The 15,580-nt window shown below is 45.6% G+C and overlaps 1 protein-coding gene across 1 annotated transcript in view; it reads left to right on the top strand.

The window, feature by feature from the left end:
• Positions 1-4,636: 4,636 nt before the first annotated feature.
• The window catches only part of NDEL1 (nudE neurodevelopment protein 1 like 1), a 47,867-nt gene continuing 36,923 nt past the window's right edge, over positions 4,637-15,580 (top strand). Inside the window, exon 1 of the mRNA XM_044249063.1 lies at positions 4,637-4,721. The gene's annotated coding sequence lies outside the window, so the exon portion shown is untranslated. The remainder of the gene's footprint in view (positions 4,722-15,580) is intronic.

Here is a 15,580-nt window from a genome sequence, read left to right on the forward strand (position 1 = left end):
AAAAAGTTAGTATTATTATACATAGACTCCGATGTATTCAAGAAAGTAGAAGATTAACTAGAAATAGTTAAAAAATTTTTAAAGGTTTTGGTAGTCCCATTTGTATGTATGTATGTATGTATGTATGTATTTTGAGAAGGAGAGAGGCAGAGGGAGAAAGAATCCCAAGCAGTCTCCATGCCCAGTGTGGTGCCGACCATGGGGCCCATACTTACCACCCTGAGACCATGGCCTGAGCCGGAATCAAGAGTCAGACATTCAACCGACTGAACCACTGAGATGCACCTAAAAATTTTATCTTAACCTGAGTATAGTTGACACACAATGCTACATTAATTTCAGGTGTGCAACATAATGACTCCACTTATCTATGTGGTATGCTACTCAGCACAAGTGTAGCTACCACCTGTCACCATACGATGTTGTTACAATGTCATTGACTATTTATTTCCTATGCTATGCTTTTTATTCTCATGACTTATTCACTCCATAGCCAGAAGTCTGGACCTCCCACCCCCTTCACCCATTTTGCCCATTCCCCTACCCCTACGAGCAATTCTTTTTTTTTTTTTAAGATTTTATTTATTCATTTGACAGAGATCACAAGCAGGCAGAGAGGCAGGCAGAGAGAGAGAGAGAGAGGGAAAAGCAGGCTCCCTGCCGAGCAGAGAGCCCGACGTGGGGCTCGATCCCAGGACCCTGGGATCATGACCTGAGCCAAAGGCAGAGGCTTTAACCCACTGCGCCACCCAGGTGCCCCCCCTACGAGCAATTCTTAAATTGAGTGGAAAACTGAATGGAAATTCTAAAACTGAGATATACAATTACTGAAATTAAAAAAAAAAAAAAAACTAGAGATGAGTTTAACAGCAGGTTAGATACAACAGAAGAGAGGATTAGTAAACTGAAAAATAGGTCAGTAGAAAATAGTCTGGAGCATGGTGTGGGGAGAAAAAAGATGGAAAGTAAGAAAAGAAAAGAGCATCAGAGAATATGCAATGTGGTGTAAAGTTCTAAATACATTTAACTGGAGTCAGTCAAGTAAAGGAGAGGGAGTGACCGGTTCAGAAGCAACAGTCGAAGAGTTACTGATTACAGATTCTACGACCTTAATGAAAGACATTAAATCACAAGTTCAACAAATGACACATCTCAAGCAAAATAAATATAAAAAAATCCCCACATAGGCACATTGTTGTAAAACTTCTGAAAACCAAAGATGAAGAGAATTTTTAAAAATTGGCTGAGAGAAAAAGACACATCAGTTTTAGGGGAGTAATAACACTATTGATAGATCATTTGCAAGACAGGTGATGGGATCCAGGAGACAGTGGAAGTCAAAGCTATGTGTTATAAGCTTTAAATGAGTGAAGGAAAACAACTGCCTATCTAGAATTTTATATAGAAAAAATATTCTTCAAAAATGAAGAGGGGGAACAAAGAGGTTTACAAATGAAAACAGACAGAACTCTTTGTCAAGAGAACTGAAATAAAAATTAAAAGGACACTTTTTATGCAGAATAAAAATGATCCCCCTGGGAGCAAAGAATGAAGGGATGAATGAATGACAAGAGATAAACGTGTAGAAAAAATACATGAATACTGACTGTGCAAAAAACCAATATCTTAGGAGTTTAAAAATATGTGAAACATTAAAATACCTGACAATAATAACCATAAGGCAGGAAGGCAATAAGTAGAGTAAAATTGTAAGAATCTCAGTTTGTCTGGGGAGTGGGAAAAGCAGAAGTTATAGTGGATTAATAATTCAAAGATGCACATAATTTCTTGATAGCAATTAAAAGAATAGTAAAAGAATGTATAATTATGAAACTAATGGGGAAAAGAGAATCATTTTAAAAATCAAATTTAAGAGGTGCCTGGGTGGCTCGGTTGTAGGCGTCTGACTTTGGCTCAGGTCATGATCCCGGGGTCCTGGGATCAATCCCCATATTGGGCTCCCTGCTCCGTGGGAAGCCTGCTTCTCCCTCTCCCACTCCCCCTGTTTGTGTTTCCTCTCTCGATGGCTCTCTCTCTCTCTGTGTCAAAGGAATAGATAAAATCTTTGGAAAAAAAAAAAAAAAGAAAGAAAAGTTGGGGCACCTGGGTGGCTCAGTTGGAAGAGCGTGTGACACTTGATCTAGGATTCATGAGTTCGAGTCCCACCTTGGGTACAGAGATTACTTAAATAAGCAAATAAACTAAAAAAAAAAAAAGAAGAAGAAGAAGAGAGAATGTAAGAAGGGTTTACCTATTTGTATTTCTATTTACCTATTTACCTATTTGTATTTCTTCTGCTATGATCTTATCTATATCTTTTGCCCAGTTTTCTAGCTGGATGCTTTCCTTTTCTTACTGATTTTGGACGGATATAAATACAGGCAAATAGAAACATATGCCTGTGAATATTGTGAATACTTTCTGTTTTAAATCTTTAAGTCTTGCTTTAAGTCAAGTTTTAAACCTTGACGTCAGAACACTAAGCACCTGTTTGGACCACTTGTTCTGATGTTGGGGAGAAGAGGACTGGCCGATTGAAGTCAGGGTTTTCACCCAGTAGGAGCTCAAGAAATGTCTATTGGTCAAACATGGGGTACTGCATTACTGCTATGTACAGAGTGAGGAGTTATCTGAACTGGTGACAGGAGTAGTGAAGAGTAAGTAGTGAACAGTGGATACCCCAGGCGGGCAAGAACTGAGAGAAACATGGAGAAAGAGTTCAGCCAGGGCTGGGGCTCGTGGCCAGGATGCTTGGAGCAGAAACATAAGCTCATACCTAAGCAGAGCCAGCAGGTGGCGCTCTAAAGATGCGCTGTTGCCCTCCAGACTTGCAGGGGGCCAAGACCTTGATCAAGCACCTAGAAGTGGAAAGTGAGGCATAGGGAACTTAAAGCCCTAACTTTTTTGTTCTGTGCTTCCTCCAGAGGTGAAATCCCCAAGATCAAAAGCCCCGTGGGTTTTGTTTTTCCTATGATTGCTCTCCCTCTGGGTGCCTGTATAGCACATCTATTCACTTCACTTTGGACCACTGTGCGTCCAAAACTTTGATGAGCAAACCAATGACTTGGGTCTTTTGTGAAAATGCAAGTTCTGATTCAGTAGGACTGCGGTGGGGCCCGAGCTTCTGCATTTCTAACCAGCTCCCTGGTGATGACTCGCGCCCAGCCGCTCTCAGTCCCATTTCTAGGAGCAGGGGGAGGGCTGTGCCCCCAGAGCTTGCCAGCTTCTGGAGTAAACTCTGGCTGAAGTGTTTCCAGTGCAAGTTAGAGAGAGCGTGGGTCCCCTCGCTGGGGGACCTTGGGCAAGCTGTGTGACCTCTTGGGGTCTCAGTTTCCTGATCTGCAAAATGGGAAGTGGGTGCCAGCCTGGCTCAGTGGGAAGAATGTGCAACTCTCGATCTCGAGGTTGCGAGTTCAAGCCCCATGTTAGTGTGTAGAGATTACTTAAAAGCAACAACTTAAGAAAAATGAGGAGAGTTACAGCTACTACCTTAGAGAGTGGTTTGAAGGTTAAAGCAACATTTAATATGGTGCCTGGCACATAGTAGGCCTCAACAAGGCTTGGGGCATGCTTAAAGGAGAAGCCAGGTGGGCACCCTGGAGGAGTGGCCGAGTGGACAGAACAGTCTTGAAGAAGGTGCCATCGTCCAAAAAGGAGGAGGTCAGGGAGGTGAGGGCAGAGAGCCAGGAGGAGGGCAGGTCTCCTGATTAGGTGCCAAGACTAAGGATTGCTTTTGAGGGAGGTTTGAGGTTGCAGCAGGCTAAGCAGGGATCTTTCTGGAAATGGTGAGAGTGGGTGGGATCTGGACTGCCAGGCATGACAAGTGTGCCTTGTTGCAGCTTTTTACATCTTTGGGGATCTTAGGAGGTTGTGATCAGAGCTAAGAGGAGCCAAGGCTCACCCTGGCCCTGCCTTCATGCCAGGCTTTGCCAAAGCCCGTTTAGCCTCCTCCCACTGCGATGGTGTCCTCAGCCCAGGCTCTCGTGCTTGCCTGTGTGCTCTAAACAGGGTAGTGTTTCCCCAGCATCTCGAGGGCCTGAGCACATTTATGGACTAACTTCCGGTGCTCTGCTGAACATTCTGGGGACACAGAGACACAGCCTCCACTCTCCCTGGGTGACCCTGGGGAGGTCGCATGTCACCACTGGAAAGGAATGGTCTGTGTGGGAACTCACTGAAGCATCCACAGACCTGCCAGGCCGGTACTGGGGTCACCTCCATTTCATCAAGGGGCAAAAGGAGACCCCAAGCAGCTCGTTCCAGTTTCCCAGCCATAAAAGGGGTGGGCAGTGGCCTTCTGCCTTCAGTTTCCGGGCAATGCCAGATTCTAGGCAGCTCCCGGCCTCGGTGACAGCTTTGCCCTTGCCCTTCCCCTCCGCATACAAGGACAGGGGCGTACACACACACAGTGACAGTGGGGAACCTTGAAGGTCTGGCTCAGGAGCCAGGACAGTACCCGATTTCTCTCTTCCCTTGCTTGGCACTGAAGGAATCGTTTCTCCTCTCTAGCCAAGCGAGGAGGCTAGCGGGTTGCCTCACCTCTAGATCACGGGGTCCCCTCCGCCTTCGCGGCCAAACCCACTTCCTGTCCTTGTACCTCTTTTGTCATATGGTGATTCTCACATTTCCTGTTGACTTCCACTTCGTTTCAGCTGGTTCAGGGCCAGCAACCGTGGGGGCTGCTGTTGGTTTGATCAGTGAAGCCCTGGACACAGGAGCAGGTACAACGGGATGGTGGCGGGGGATGGGGGAGGGGTGGGTGGTGTCCGATTCGACGTCTGGGCCAGGTGAGGGCCAGCCGGAGGCGCCCCAGAGCGGGAGGGCTCCCGGTGGTTGGTGGACCCTTTCTCTGTCCATGCGACTGGGGGCACCGTCAAAGGCTGAGGTCAGTGTTGTGAAGTTGGTTATGTCCCTGTGGGGGGGGAACACCAGACGTTGCATTGATGGTGGCATCCTGAAACCCCGTGGTCTATCCCCATCTCCCCAAGATCCCATCACCCTGATTTGTCTTTCCTGGGTACCAGATAGCATTTTCCAGGCTTGCAGACAGGGTCTCTTGGGTTCAGACAGGTTTATCTCATGTGATGCGTAACATCGCGCTGAGCTGACCAAGTTAGGAGATTGCCACCAGGAGTCCCAGCTCCTTGTCTCGTTCATGGGCAAGTCACTCCCCTCTGAACCTATTTTCTCATCTAGAAAACGGCACCATGTCTCTCTTTCGTGGGACTTCTTGTCTTAAGCAAGACAGTGATTATGAAAGTGTTTTATAAACTATAAGATGGTATCTTTTAGAATTTGAGATTAGTTTTATTTCATTTTCTAAATGGAACACCACTTTTTTTTTCCTGGTATGGTAGTTGATAGAAACCCCCCCCCCCAATACAGAGAAAGTTCAAGTTTTTGCATGATTTCATCCACGAAGATTACCATGGACCCTTGACGTACAGATTTCTAGACCTCAAAAAATTTTAAAAACGTGTTGTGGTAAAATATACATAAAATTTACCTTAGGTCCACAGTTCAGGGACACCAAGTGCGTTCACATTGTTGGACACTCATCATCGCCCTCCGGTACTAGAATTCTTATCGTCTTGCAAAACTGAAACTCTGTCCCCACTAAATACTGCGTCCCCACTCTCCTTTTCCCTAGCTTCTGAAAACCACCATTCTGCTTTCTGTTTCTGAGTTCGGCGACTCTAGACACCTCATATAGGTAGAATCACATGGTATTTGTCCTTTCATGGCTGGCTTGTTTCACTCAGCATAAAGGTCTCAGGGTTCATCCCTGTTGTCACAATTGCCTTCCTTTTTAAGGCTGAACACGATTCTGTTGTGTGAATAGACCGCGTTCTGTTCCACCGTCTGCACGTGGGTTGAACACTTGAATTGTCTCTACCTTCTGGCTATTATGACCCTGAGTTCAGCAATATCTGTGTGAGCCCCTGCTCTCAGTTCTTTTGAGTGTATGTCCACAAGTAGAATTGCCGGGATCATATGGCAATTCTATTTTTAATTTTTTGTGGAATTGTCTTACTTCGTACATAGCGACTGTGTCATTTGACAACCCTATGGTAGTGTGCGAGGGGTCTGATTTCTCTACATTCTTGCCGACACTTGTTACTTTCTGTGTTTCTGATCGCAGCCATCCTGATGGGTGTGCCCTGGTATCTTACTGCAATTTTGACCTGCATTTTCCTAGTAATCAGTGGCGTGGAACGTCATTCTATGAGGCTTATTGGCCATTTGTATACTTCTTTGGAGAAACGTCTAATCGAGTCCTTCATGCATTTTTCAATCGAGTTGTTTGTTGTTGTTGTTGAGTTGTAGGATTCTTTATATATTCTGGAAAGCAACTGGACCTTTCAAACAAATATTTCTTATGTAAAACTCTGTCATTTAACCCTTTTTTACTTGATAATATCATTTGAGTATCATCTCTGGTTAATTTATAAATATCTCCCTTGTCTTTCCTTTTTAAAAGATTTTATTTACTTATATATTTAAGAGAGAGAGAGTACTTGTGTGTGTAAGAGCACAGTGGGAGGAGGAACAGAGGGAGAGAGAGAAGCGGGCTCCCCTCTGAGCAGGGGGCCTGACACAGGGCTTGATCCCAGACCCCAGGATTGAGGCCTGAGCCAGAGGTAGATGCTTTGCCACCCTATCCTTACCTTGTCTTTCTTAACAGCTGGGTAGTATTTCAGTGTATAGGTATACAGAATTTATTGAACCAGTCTCCTACTGATGGGTGTTTAGGCTGTTTTGACCGTATTGCTATAATAAACAATGCTCCAGTAAACATCACTAAATGCACGTCTTTGCCTACTAGCCCTATTATTTCCTTAGTGTAAATCCTTACAAGTTTATTGCTGGGTGAAAAGTTATACATCTGTTTACAGTCTTGGTACTTTTGTCTAAATTCCTCGAGTAAGTATCATACTTTTTATGTGTTTCAAATTTCACATCCACTTTTATTAAAGCAACACAGAGCAACACAATGAAAAATACCAATTCCCCATCCCATCTTCCCACTTCCAAGTTTTCTTTACCAGACACAAACACTTTTTTTTTTTTAATAAAGATTTTATTTACTTATTTGACAGACAGAGATCACAAGTAGGCAGAGAGGCAGGCAGAGAGAGAGAAGGAAGCAGGCTCCCTGCTGAGCAGAGAGCCCGATTCGGGCCTCAATCCCAGGACCCTGAGATCATGACCTGAGCCAAAGGCAGAGGCTTTAACCCACTGAGCCACCCAGGTGCCCCGATACAAACACTTTTAATTATTTTAGTTGTTTCTAAAGTGACTGGATGGCTGGTTTTTTTTTTTTTCTATTTTAGTCATGATCTATTGACTTTTTATGAAAAGGAAGGATACATCACCCTATCTATAGTAATGCCCCCCCCGCATCTTCCCAGTCCTTCCTGATAACAAATTTTGCTTAAATCAGTGTTCATGTTTGTGTTACAAAAGTATGTTGAGCTGTAACTATGTAAGTATTGCTCTCTGAGCGCTCCACTTCACTATTATTCTTTCCTTCCTTTTGTCTAATTTTTTTCCCCCGGAGTTGATGGTTGCCTCAGGTTTTCATTTTCTTAGCTTTCACCCACATATCACTGCTCTCCAACAGGGCTTTTAAATTTCTCTCAATAGGATCAGACACATCAGATGATTTCCCAGTTCCCATCTTTATTTCAACTGTATATTTTATTTTATTTTTAAAAAGATTTTATTTATTTGACAGAGATCACAAGGCAGAGAGGCATGCAGAGAGGGAGAAGCGAGCTCCCTGCTGAGCAGAGAGCCTGATGCGGGGCTCCGTCCCAGGATCCTGAGATCATGACCTGAGCCGAAGGCAGAGGCTTTAACCCACTGAGCCACCCAGGCACCCCTAAATGTTCATTTTTATGATCAAGGAACTAGACGCTGATTGGAGGCTCTGGAGGGGGCAGGCGGAGGGTCTTGCTGGCTGTTGGGCTTCTCTGTGACTACTCCAGATCAGGCCAGTGGTTGGGAGACTCTCTAGATCCAGTTGGGTTCAGCTGAGAAAAACTCTCTGATCTCCTGGCTGGAGCGTACACGTCAGGCTGTAAGCATTCTGGGAGGCTATCAGGAGAAGGAAGGTAGGATCTCTTCATTCCATACACAGCCTTTGAAGGATCTGCCCTCCCTCCATTCCCCTTCTTTTTGTAGTATGGTGACTTAGCCTTGTCCTCTGGGGTGGCCCAGTGTGCCCTAATCTGGAGCTTTTCTAAACATCCTCCTCCTGCTGGGGTGGGAGAGAGGTAAATACCTTGGCTTGTCATTTGCCTGAGCTATGAAGTCAGCCTCTAAAATGCTTTGTAAACATAGGGTAGTTTCAACAGATCTTCCTGTGTTTGGCCCCGCCCCGTCCCGCCTTCCGTCCCAGCCACCACCTCCCGCTGGGGAGCCTTCTGATCTGCGCTGCTTGCTTCTGGGGGACACTGAGTCTCCTTTCCAGCCTTCTCTGATCACCCCATCAGCAGCCACTCAGTGATCTACTGTCCGTTTTACAAGATTCTGTTGACATCTCATGTCATCATTATCTTTCCTGCACTCTGTCCTCCTGGAGTTCTGCCTTTTAGAATTTTTTTTTTTTTTTTAATTTTATTTGACAGACAGAGATCACAAGTAGGCAGAGAGGCAGGCAGAGAGAGAGAGAGGAGGAAGCAGGCTCCCCGCCGAGCAGAGAGCCCGACGCGGGGCTCGATCCCAGGACTCTGGGATCATGACCCGAGCCGAAGGCAGAGGCTTTAACCCACTGAACCACCCAGGCGCCCCTAGAATTTTTTTTAAAGATTTTATTTATTTATTTGACAGACAGCGATCACAAGCAGGCAGAGAGGCAGGCAGAGAGAGAGGAGGAAGCAGGCTCCCCGCTGAGCAGAGAGTCCGATGCGGGGCTCAATTCAAGGACCCTGAGATCATGACCTGAGCCAAAGGCAGAGGCTTAACCCACTGAGCCACCCAGGCGCCCTGTCTTTTTTTTTGTGGAAGTGAGGATACAAGTACTCAACCCATCATGGTAGCTGCTGTGGTTGTCACGCCCGCCCTCTGACCAGCGGAGTACAAACGCACTGACTTCCTCATACCTCTCATAGCACAGAGCAGGATCATTTATTTTAAACATAGCTAATCTGATAGACAAGTTGTACGGCATTGTTATTCTAATTGACATGCTCAAAACTCATTAATGATATGGCCGAGTATCTTCCTACATGTTTATGGGCCATTTTTTGTCTTTTTCTGCAAACAACTTACTTTTACCCATTGTTCATTTTTTGAGCGGGGTAGGAAAAGTGCTACACTGGGATATGTGGCCAGCTCTGCAACGAGGCATAGGGTCGATCTCTTATTTTCTTGTAGATTCAGTCTCAGAGCACAGGCTTCAGAGAACAGTGGATCTTAATGACTATGTCCACATTTTTGCATGATTTTTTATTCCCTCCCTTGGATTAAGAAAATAATCTGTAGGGGTGCCTAGGTGGCTCAGTTAGTTAATTAAGCGTCCGACTCTTGATCTCAGCTCAGGTCTGGATCTCAGGGCAATAATAATGCCCTGATCTCAGGGATGTCCATTATCACCACTGCTATTCAACATAGTACTAGAAGTCCTAGCCTCAGCAATCAGACAACAAAAGGAAATTAAAGGCATCCAAATCGGCAAAGAAGAAGTCAAATTATCACTCTTTGCAGATGATATGATACTCTATGTGGAAAACCCAAAAGACTCCACTCCAAAACTGCTAGAACTTATACAGGAATTCAGTAAAGTGTCAGGATATAAGATCAATGCACAGAAATCAGTTGCATTTCTCTACACCAACAACAAGACAGAAGAAAGAGAAATTAAGGAGTCAATCCCATTTACAATTGCACCCCAAACCATAAGATACCTAGGAATAAACCTAACCAAAGAGACAAAGAATCTATACGCAGAAAACTATAAAGTACTCATGAAAGAAATTGAGGAAGACACAAAGAAATGGAAAAATGTTCCATGCTCCTGGATTGGAAGAATAAATATTGTGAAAATGTCTATGCTACCTAAAGCAATCTACACATTTAATGCAATTCCTATCAAAGTACCATCCATCTTTTTCAAAGAAATGGAACAAATAATTTTAAAATTTATATGGAACCAGAAAAGACCTCGAATAGCCAAAGGGATATTGAAAAACAAAGCCAAAGTTGGTGGCATCACAATTCCGGACTTCAAGCTCTATTACAAAGCTGTCATCATCAAGACAGCATGGTACTGGCACAAAAACAGACACATAGACCAATGGAACAGAATAGAGAGCCCAGAAATAGACCCTCAACTCTATGGTCAACTAATCTTCGACAAAGCAGGAAAGAATGTCCAATGGAAAAAAGACAGCCTCTTCAATAAATGGTGTTGGGAAAATTGGACAGCCACGTGCAGAAAAATGAAATTGGACCATTTCCTTACACCACACACAAAAATAGATTCAAAATGGATGAAGGACCTCAATGTGAGAAAGGAATCCATCAAAATCCTTGAGGAGAACACAGGCAGCAACCTCTTCGACCTCAGCCGCAGCAACATCTTCCTAGGAACATCGCCAAAGGCAAGGGAAGCAAGGGCAAAAATGAACTTTTGGGATTTCATCAAAATCAAAAGCTTTTGTACAGCAAAGGAAACAGTTAACAAAACCAAAAGACAACTGACAGAATGGGAGAAGATATTTGCAAACGACATATCAGATAAAGGACTAGTGTCCAAAATCTATAAAGAACTTAACAAACTCGGGGCGCCTGGGTGGCTCAGTGGGTTGAGCCGCTGCTTTCGGCTCAGGTCATGATCTCGGGATCCTGGGATCGAGTCCCGCGTCGGGCTCTCTGGTCAGCGGGGAGCCTGCTTCCCTCTCTCTCTCTGCCTGCCTCTCTGTCTACTTGTGATCTCTCTCTGTCAAATAAATAAATAAAATCTTTAAAAAAAAAAAAAAAAGAACTTAACAAACTCAACACCCAAAGAACAAATAATCCAATCAAGAAATGGGCAGAGGACATGAACAGACGTTTCTGCCAAGAAGACATCCAGATGGCCAACAGACACATGAAAAAGTGCTCCATATCACTTGGCATCAGGGAAATACAAATCAAAACCACAATGAGATATCACCTCACACCAGTCAGAATGGCTAAAATCAACAAGTCAGGAAATGACAGATGCTGGCGAGGATGCGGAGAAAGGGGAACCCTCCTACACTGTTGGTGGGAATGCAAGCTGGTGCAACCACTCTGGAAAACAGTATGGAGGTTCCTCAAAATGTTGAAAATAGAACTGCCCTATGACCCAGCAATTGCACTACTGGGAATTTACCCTAAAGATACAAACGTAGTGATCCAAAGGGGCACGTGCACCCGAATGTTTATAGCAGCAATGTCCACAATAGCCAAACTATGGAAAGAACCTAGATGTCCATCAACAGATGAATGGATCAAGAAGATGTGGTATATATACACAATGGAATACTATGCAGCCATCAAAAGAAACGAAATCTTGCCATTTGCGACAACATGGATGGAACTAGAGCGTATCATGCTTAGCGAAATAAGTCAAGCGGAGAAAGACAACTATCATATGATCTCCCTGATATGAGGGAGTGGTGATGCAACATGGGGGCTTAAGTGGGTAGTAGAAGAATCCATGAAACAAGATGGGATAGGGAGGGAGACAAACCATAAGTGACTCTTAATCTCACGAAACAAACTGTGGGTTGCTGGGGGGAGGGGGGTTGGGAGAAGGGGGGTAGGGTTATGGACATTGGGGAGGGTATGTGCTTTTGGGTAAATTGGAAGGGGAGATGAACCATGAGAGACTATGGACTCTGAAAAACAATCTGAGGGGTTTGAAGTGGCGGGGGGGTGGGAGGTTGGGGTACCAGGTGGTGGGTATTATAAAGGGCACAGCTTGCATGGAGCACTGGGTGTGGTGAAAATATAATGAATACTGTTTTTGTGAAAATAAATAAATTGGAAAAAAAATAATAATGCCCTGATCTCAAGGCAATAAATTTAAGCAGCTCTATGCTGGGTGTGGAGCCTACTTAAAAAAAAAAAAAAAAAAAAAAGAAAAGAAAAAAAAGAAAGTAATCTTTGTTCACTGCAGCACGTTTGGAAGACACAAACAAGCAGAAAAAAGAAAATATAAATCACCTTTTCAATCGTTACATACCTGTGACAGTAAGAGTCATTTTAATTTGTATTCGTGCTTTCGACTTACTAATCGTAGTTCATCCTCCTATTATTATACACTGTTGTATGACATCATTATTCGTGTTAACGTGGTATTCCGTTGCGTGGCTATGCGATCATTTATTGAGGCCGTACCCTACTGACCGACATCTTCGTTCTTTTGGATTAAAATCTTCATTAACAAGTTCCCCTTCAGATCATGACCCCAGGTAACCTTGTTTCCACTCTGTTAATCTGTTTAGCAATCTCTTTTTTGGGGGAGGGGAAAGGACAAAAGTCATACTTTAATCCTTTTCTGGTTAAATTGTTACTAATTCCAAAACAGCGAAAACAGACTCTCAGAAATTTTCTAGCACTTTCTGTCTTTCTTTTCCCCCTCTGTGGTTTGGAGGAAGATGGAGAAAGGTCATTCGGGGGTTCACCCTAGATTCCTCCACGGCTTTCAACCCTGGGTGGAAAGGATGGAGGGCCAGAGCACCAGGGCGGAGGGATGTTTGTAAAGAGGAGGAAACAGGGGCGCCTGGGTGGCTCAGTGGGTTGGGCCGCTGCCTTCGGCTCAGGTCATGATCTCAGGGTCCTGGGATAGAGCCCCGCATCGGGCTCTCTGCTCAGCCGGGAGCCTGCTTCCTTCTCTCTTTCTCTGCCTGCCTCTCTGTCTGCTTGTGATCTCTCTGTGTCAAATAAATAAATAAAATCTTTAAAAAAAACAAAAACAAAAACAGGAGGAAACAGAAGCAGATTGGGCAGGCGTCCGAAGAAGTTACCCCAGAAATACTAGCTTAAGTGCAAAAATCAGAAAGAATGAACTGTCCCTGAGTCTGCCATTGACTGGGTGTTCTCTGCAGGAGTCCCCACTCAGGGGGATTTCTAAGTTCCCTCGTGTCTTCCAAGGCGCTCTGAACACAGACTTTGTCACCCCTGCCTTGTGACCCGGACAAGCTGCTTGATTTCTCTGAGACTCGGTTTTCTCATCTGTAAAGTGGGGACACGAAGAGCTACTTCATAGTGTTGTCATGAACGAGTGTTTGGTAAGCACTTACCCGAGCCCTGACCCACACTAAGAATCCAATAAATGAAAGCTATTTTTATTGCGTGCCGATTGTTATGTAAGACAAGGATAATGATAGCATCCCACACCGTGTGCATGGAAAAGGACTCTGCCTTCTCAAAAGTGGTTTTCAAAGCTCAGCCTGCAGCTGGGACAGATGCCAAGGAGAGCTCAGTACAAAGTCACCACTGGCCACTGACCCTCCCTTTTGGTTCACTCTTCCCTGGGGCTTGGACGCTGTCCAGATGCAGGCCAAGTAAACATGCGACTGTTTAACACAGATAAGTGGGAGGCACGAGTGTGGGTCTGTCGGGGGAAGCAATAGGAAACACCACTTTCTAAATATAAAATATCTGTGAGCATAGCAGAGGGGACCTGAGCATCAGCTGGTTCGAGTCGCCGGTGCAGGGATGCCAGGAAGAGACACTGACATGCTGTCAAGTTGTGCCCAGTGAGGACGGAGCTGGGGCTGCAGTTTTGCTCTTTGCTGCTGTGCATTTTTGGCCAAATTACTCTTTTCTGTAAAACTAGCAGGCTGGATTCTATTTTTGTCCCCCAAATGCTGGCCTTGGTACTCCCGGAGGCATGCAGAGTGATGTTACCCGGGACAGGCATGGACAGTTGCCATCTTAGTAGTTATGGATTTACTTGACGAAATATTAGGGAAACTAAAACTGGTGGTTCATTCCAGGAGTTCATGGATATGATCGTTTAAGATGAGGCTAATGAAGGATGTAAGTCTATTTAAAAAAAAAAAAAGCAAACCAATTCAGGGGCGCCTGGGTGGCTTAGGTGGTCGAGAGTCCAACTCTTGATCTCAGCTCAGGTCTGGATCTCAGGGTCATGAGTTTGAGCCCCGGCTTGGGCTGCACACTGGGCGTGGAGCCTGCTTCAGAAAAAGGGAGGGAGTCAATTTAAAGAAAAGCTCAAAGATGATAAGGAGAAGTGGCAAATATTGTGACAGGGGTAGAATGAGCACATCAGATATGGTAGGCAGAATGATAAGCCCTGGAAGATGGCCACACCGTAACCCCCAGAGCCGTGAGCGTCTTCTCTTACGTGGCAAAAATGGCTTTGCAGAGGTGGATCAGGCTTTATTTATTTATTTTCTTTAATTTATTTGACAGAGATCATAAGTAGACAGAGAGGCAGGCAGAGAGAGAGAGAGAGAGAAGCAGCCTCCCTGCTGAGCAGAGAGCCCTATATGGGGCTTGATCCCAGGACCCTGGGATCACGACCTGAGCCAAAGGCAGAGGCTTAACCCACTGAGCTGCCCAGGCACCCCTGGTTAAGGCTTTTGAAATGGGAAGATTATTCTGGGATATCAGGATGGGCTTCATATATGGAAAGGGTCCTCCTGAGAGGAAGGCGGGGGTCAAAGTTAGACCGAGCAATCTGACACCAGAAGGGCTGGTGGACAGAGGCGGCTGCGAGCTAGGAGCCCCTGGAAGGGGCAAGGAGCCTCCTGCAGGAACCAGCCCTGCCAACACCTTGGTTTGGGTCCCTGTGAGTCTCATTTCGGACACCTGACCTCTAGAACCTGAGGAGGATACCCTAGTGTTGTTTTAAGCCACTCAGGATGTGGATGTGCTACAGCGGCCCCAGCAGACGAACACGTGGGATTTTAGATGCTCTTGGAAGTGGTCCATTCTGCACGTTCAGGGCTTCCCCAGGGCAGAGCAAAGCAAGCTCTGCCAGGGTAAGATGGTCCTCCATCACCCACCCTCACCACCCACTGAGGAGGGGCCTGACCTTCCCATGACTGTAGGGCAAGCTGGCCCCGGAGAGGCAGGGACCTCAGCTCTCCCCGAAAGGGTGCTCGGCACCCAGAGGGCAGGACCAGTCCAGACTCACAGGAGCTGCTAACAAGCTGCTCTTTTTACAGAGGAAGAAAAGGAGATGCAGAGAGGGGAAGTGATGGGCAAAATCGCCTATTGATGGGGCCCAATGTGGCCGGGAAGAAATTCCTAAGGCGGTGGGAGGGAAGGGCTCCCCGGGGCGGAGGCTGACTGCGCCCTCACACCAGGGTGGGGAGCCCTGAGAAGGGGCGTAGCTCTGGCTGGGGGTGGAGGGTGGGTCTTGCCTCCCTTTGATCACCTCGTCTGTGTGTTTGGGCCTCCTGCTCTCACAGGGCTGCCTTTAATATCTTTCTATCATGGTCTTCACAACTGTGCTGCCAACACAGGACTTTTGGAAAATCGTTGAAACAGCAACAGGCTTGGAGAAAGGGCTTTCCTGATCCCCTTCCCCTCACTCCTCCCTGGGGTTCTGCCACTGGCACTTAAATCAATGCCT

Source organism: Neovison vison, chromosome 5, assembly GCF_020171115.1.
Source record: "Neovison vison isolate M4711 chromosome 5, ASM_NN_V1, whole genome shotgun sequence".
NCBI lineage: Eukaryota > Metazoa > Chordata > Mammalia > Carnivora > Mustelidae > Neogale > Neogale vison.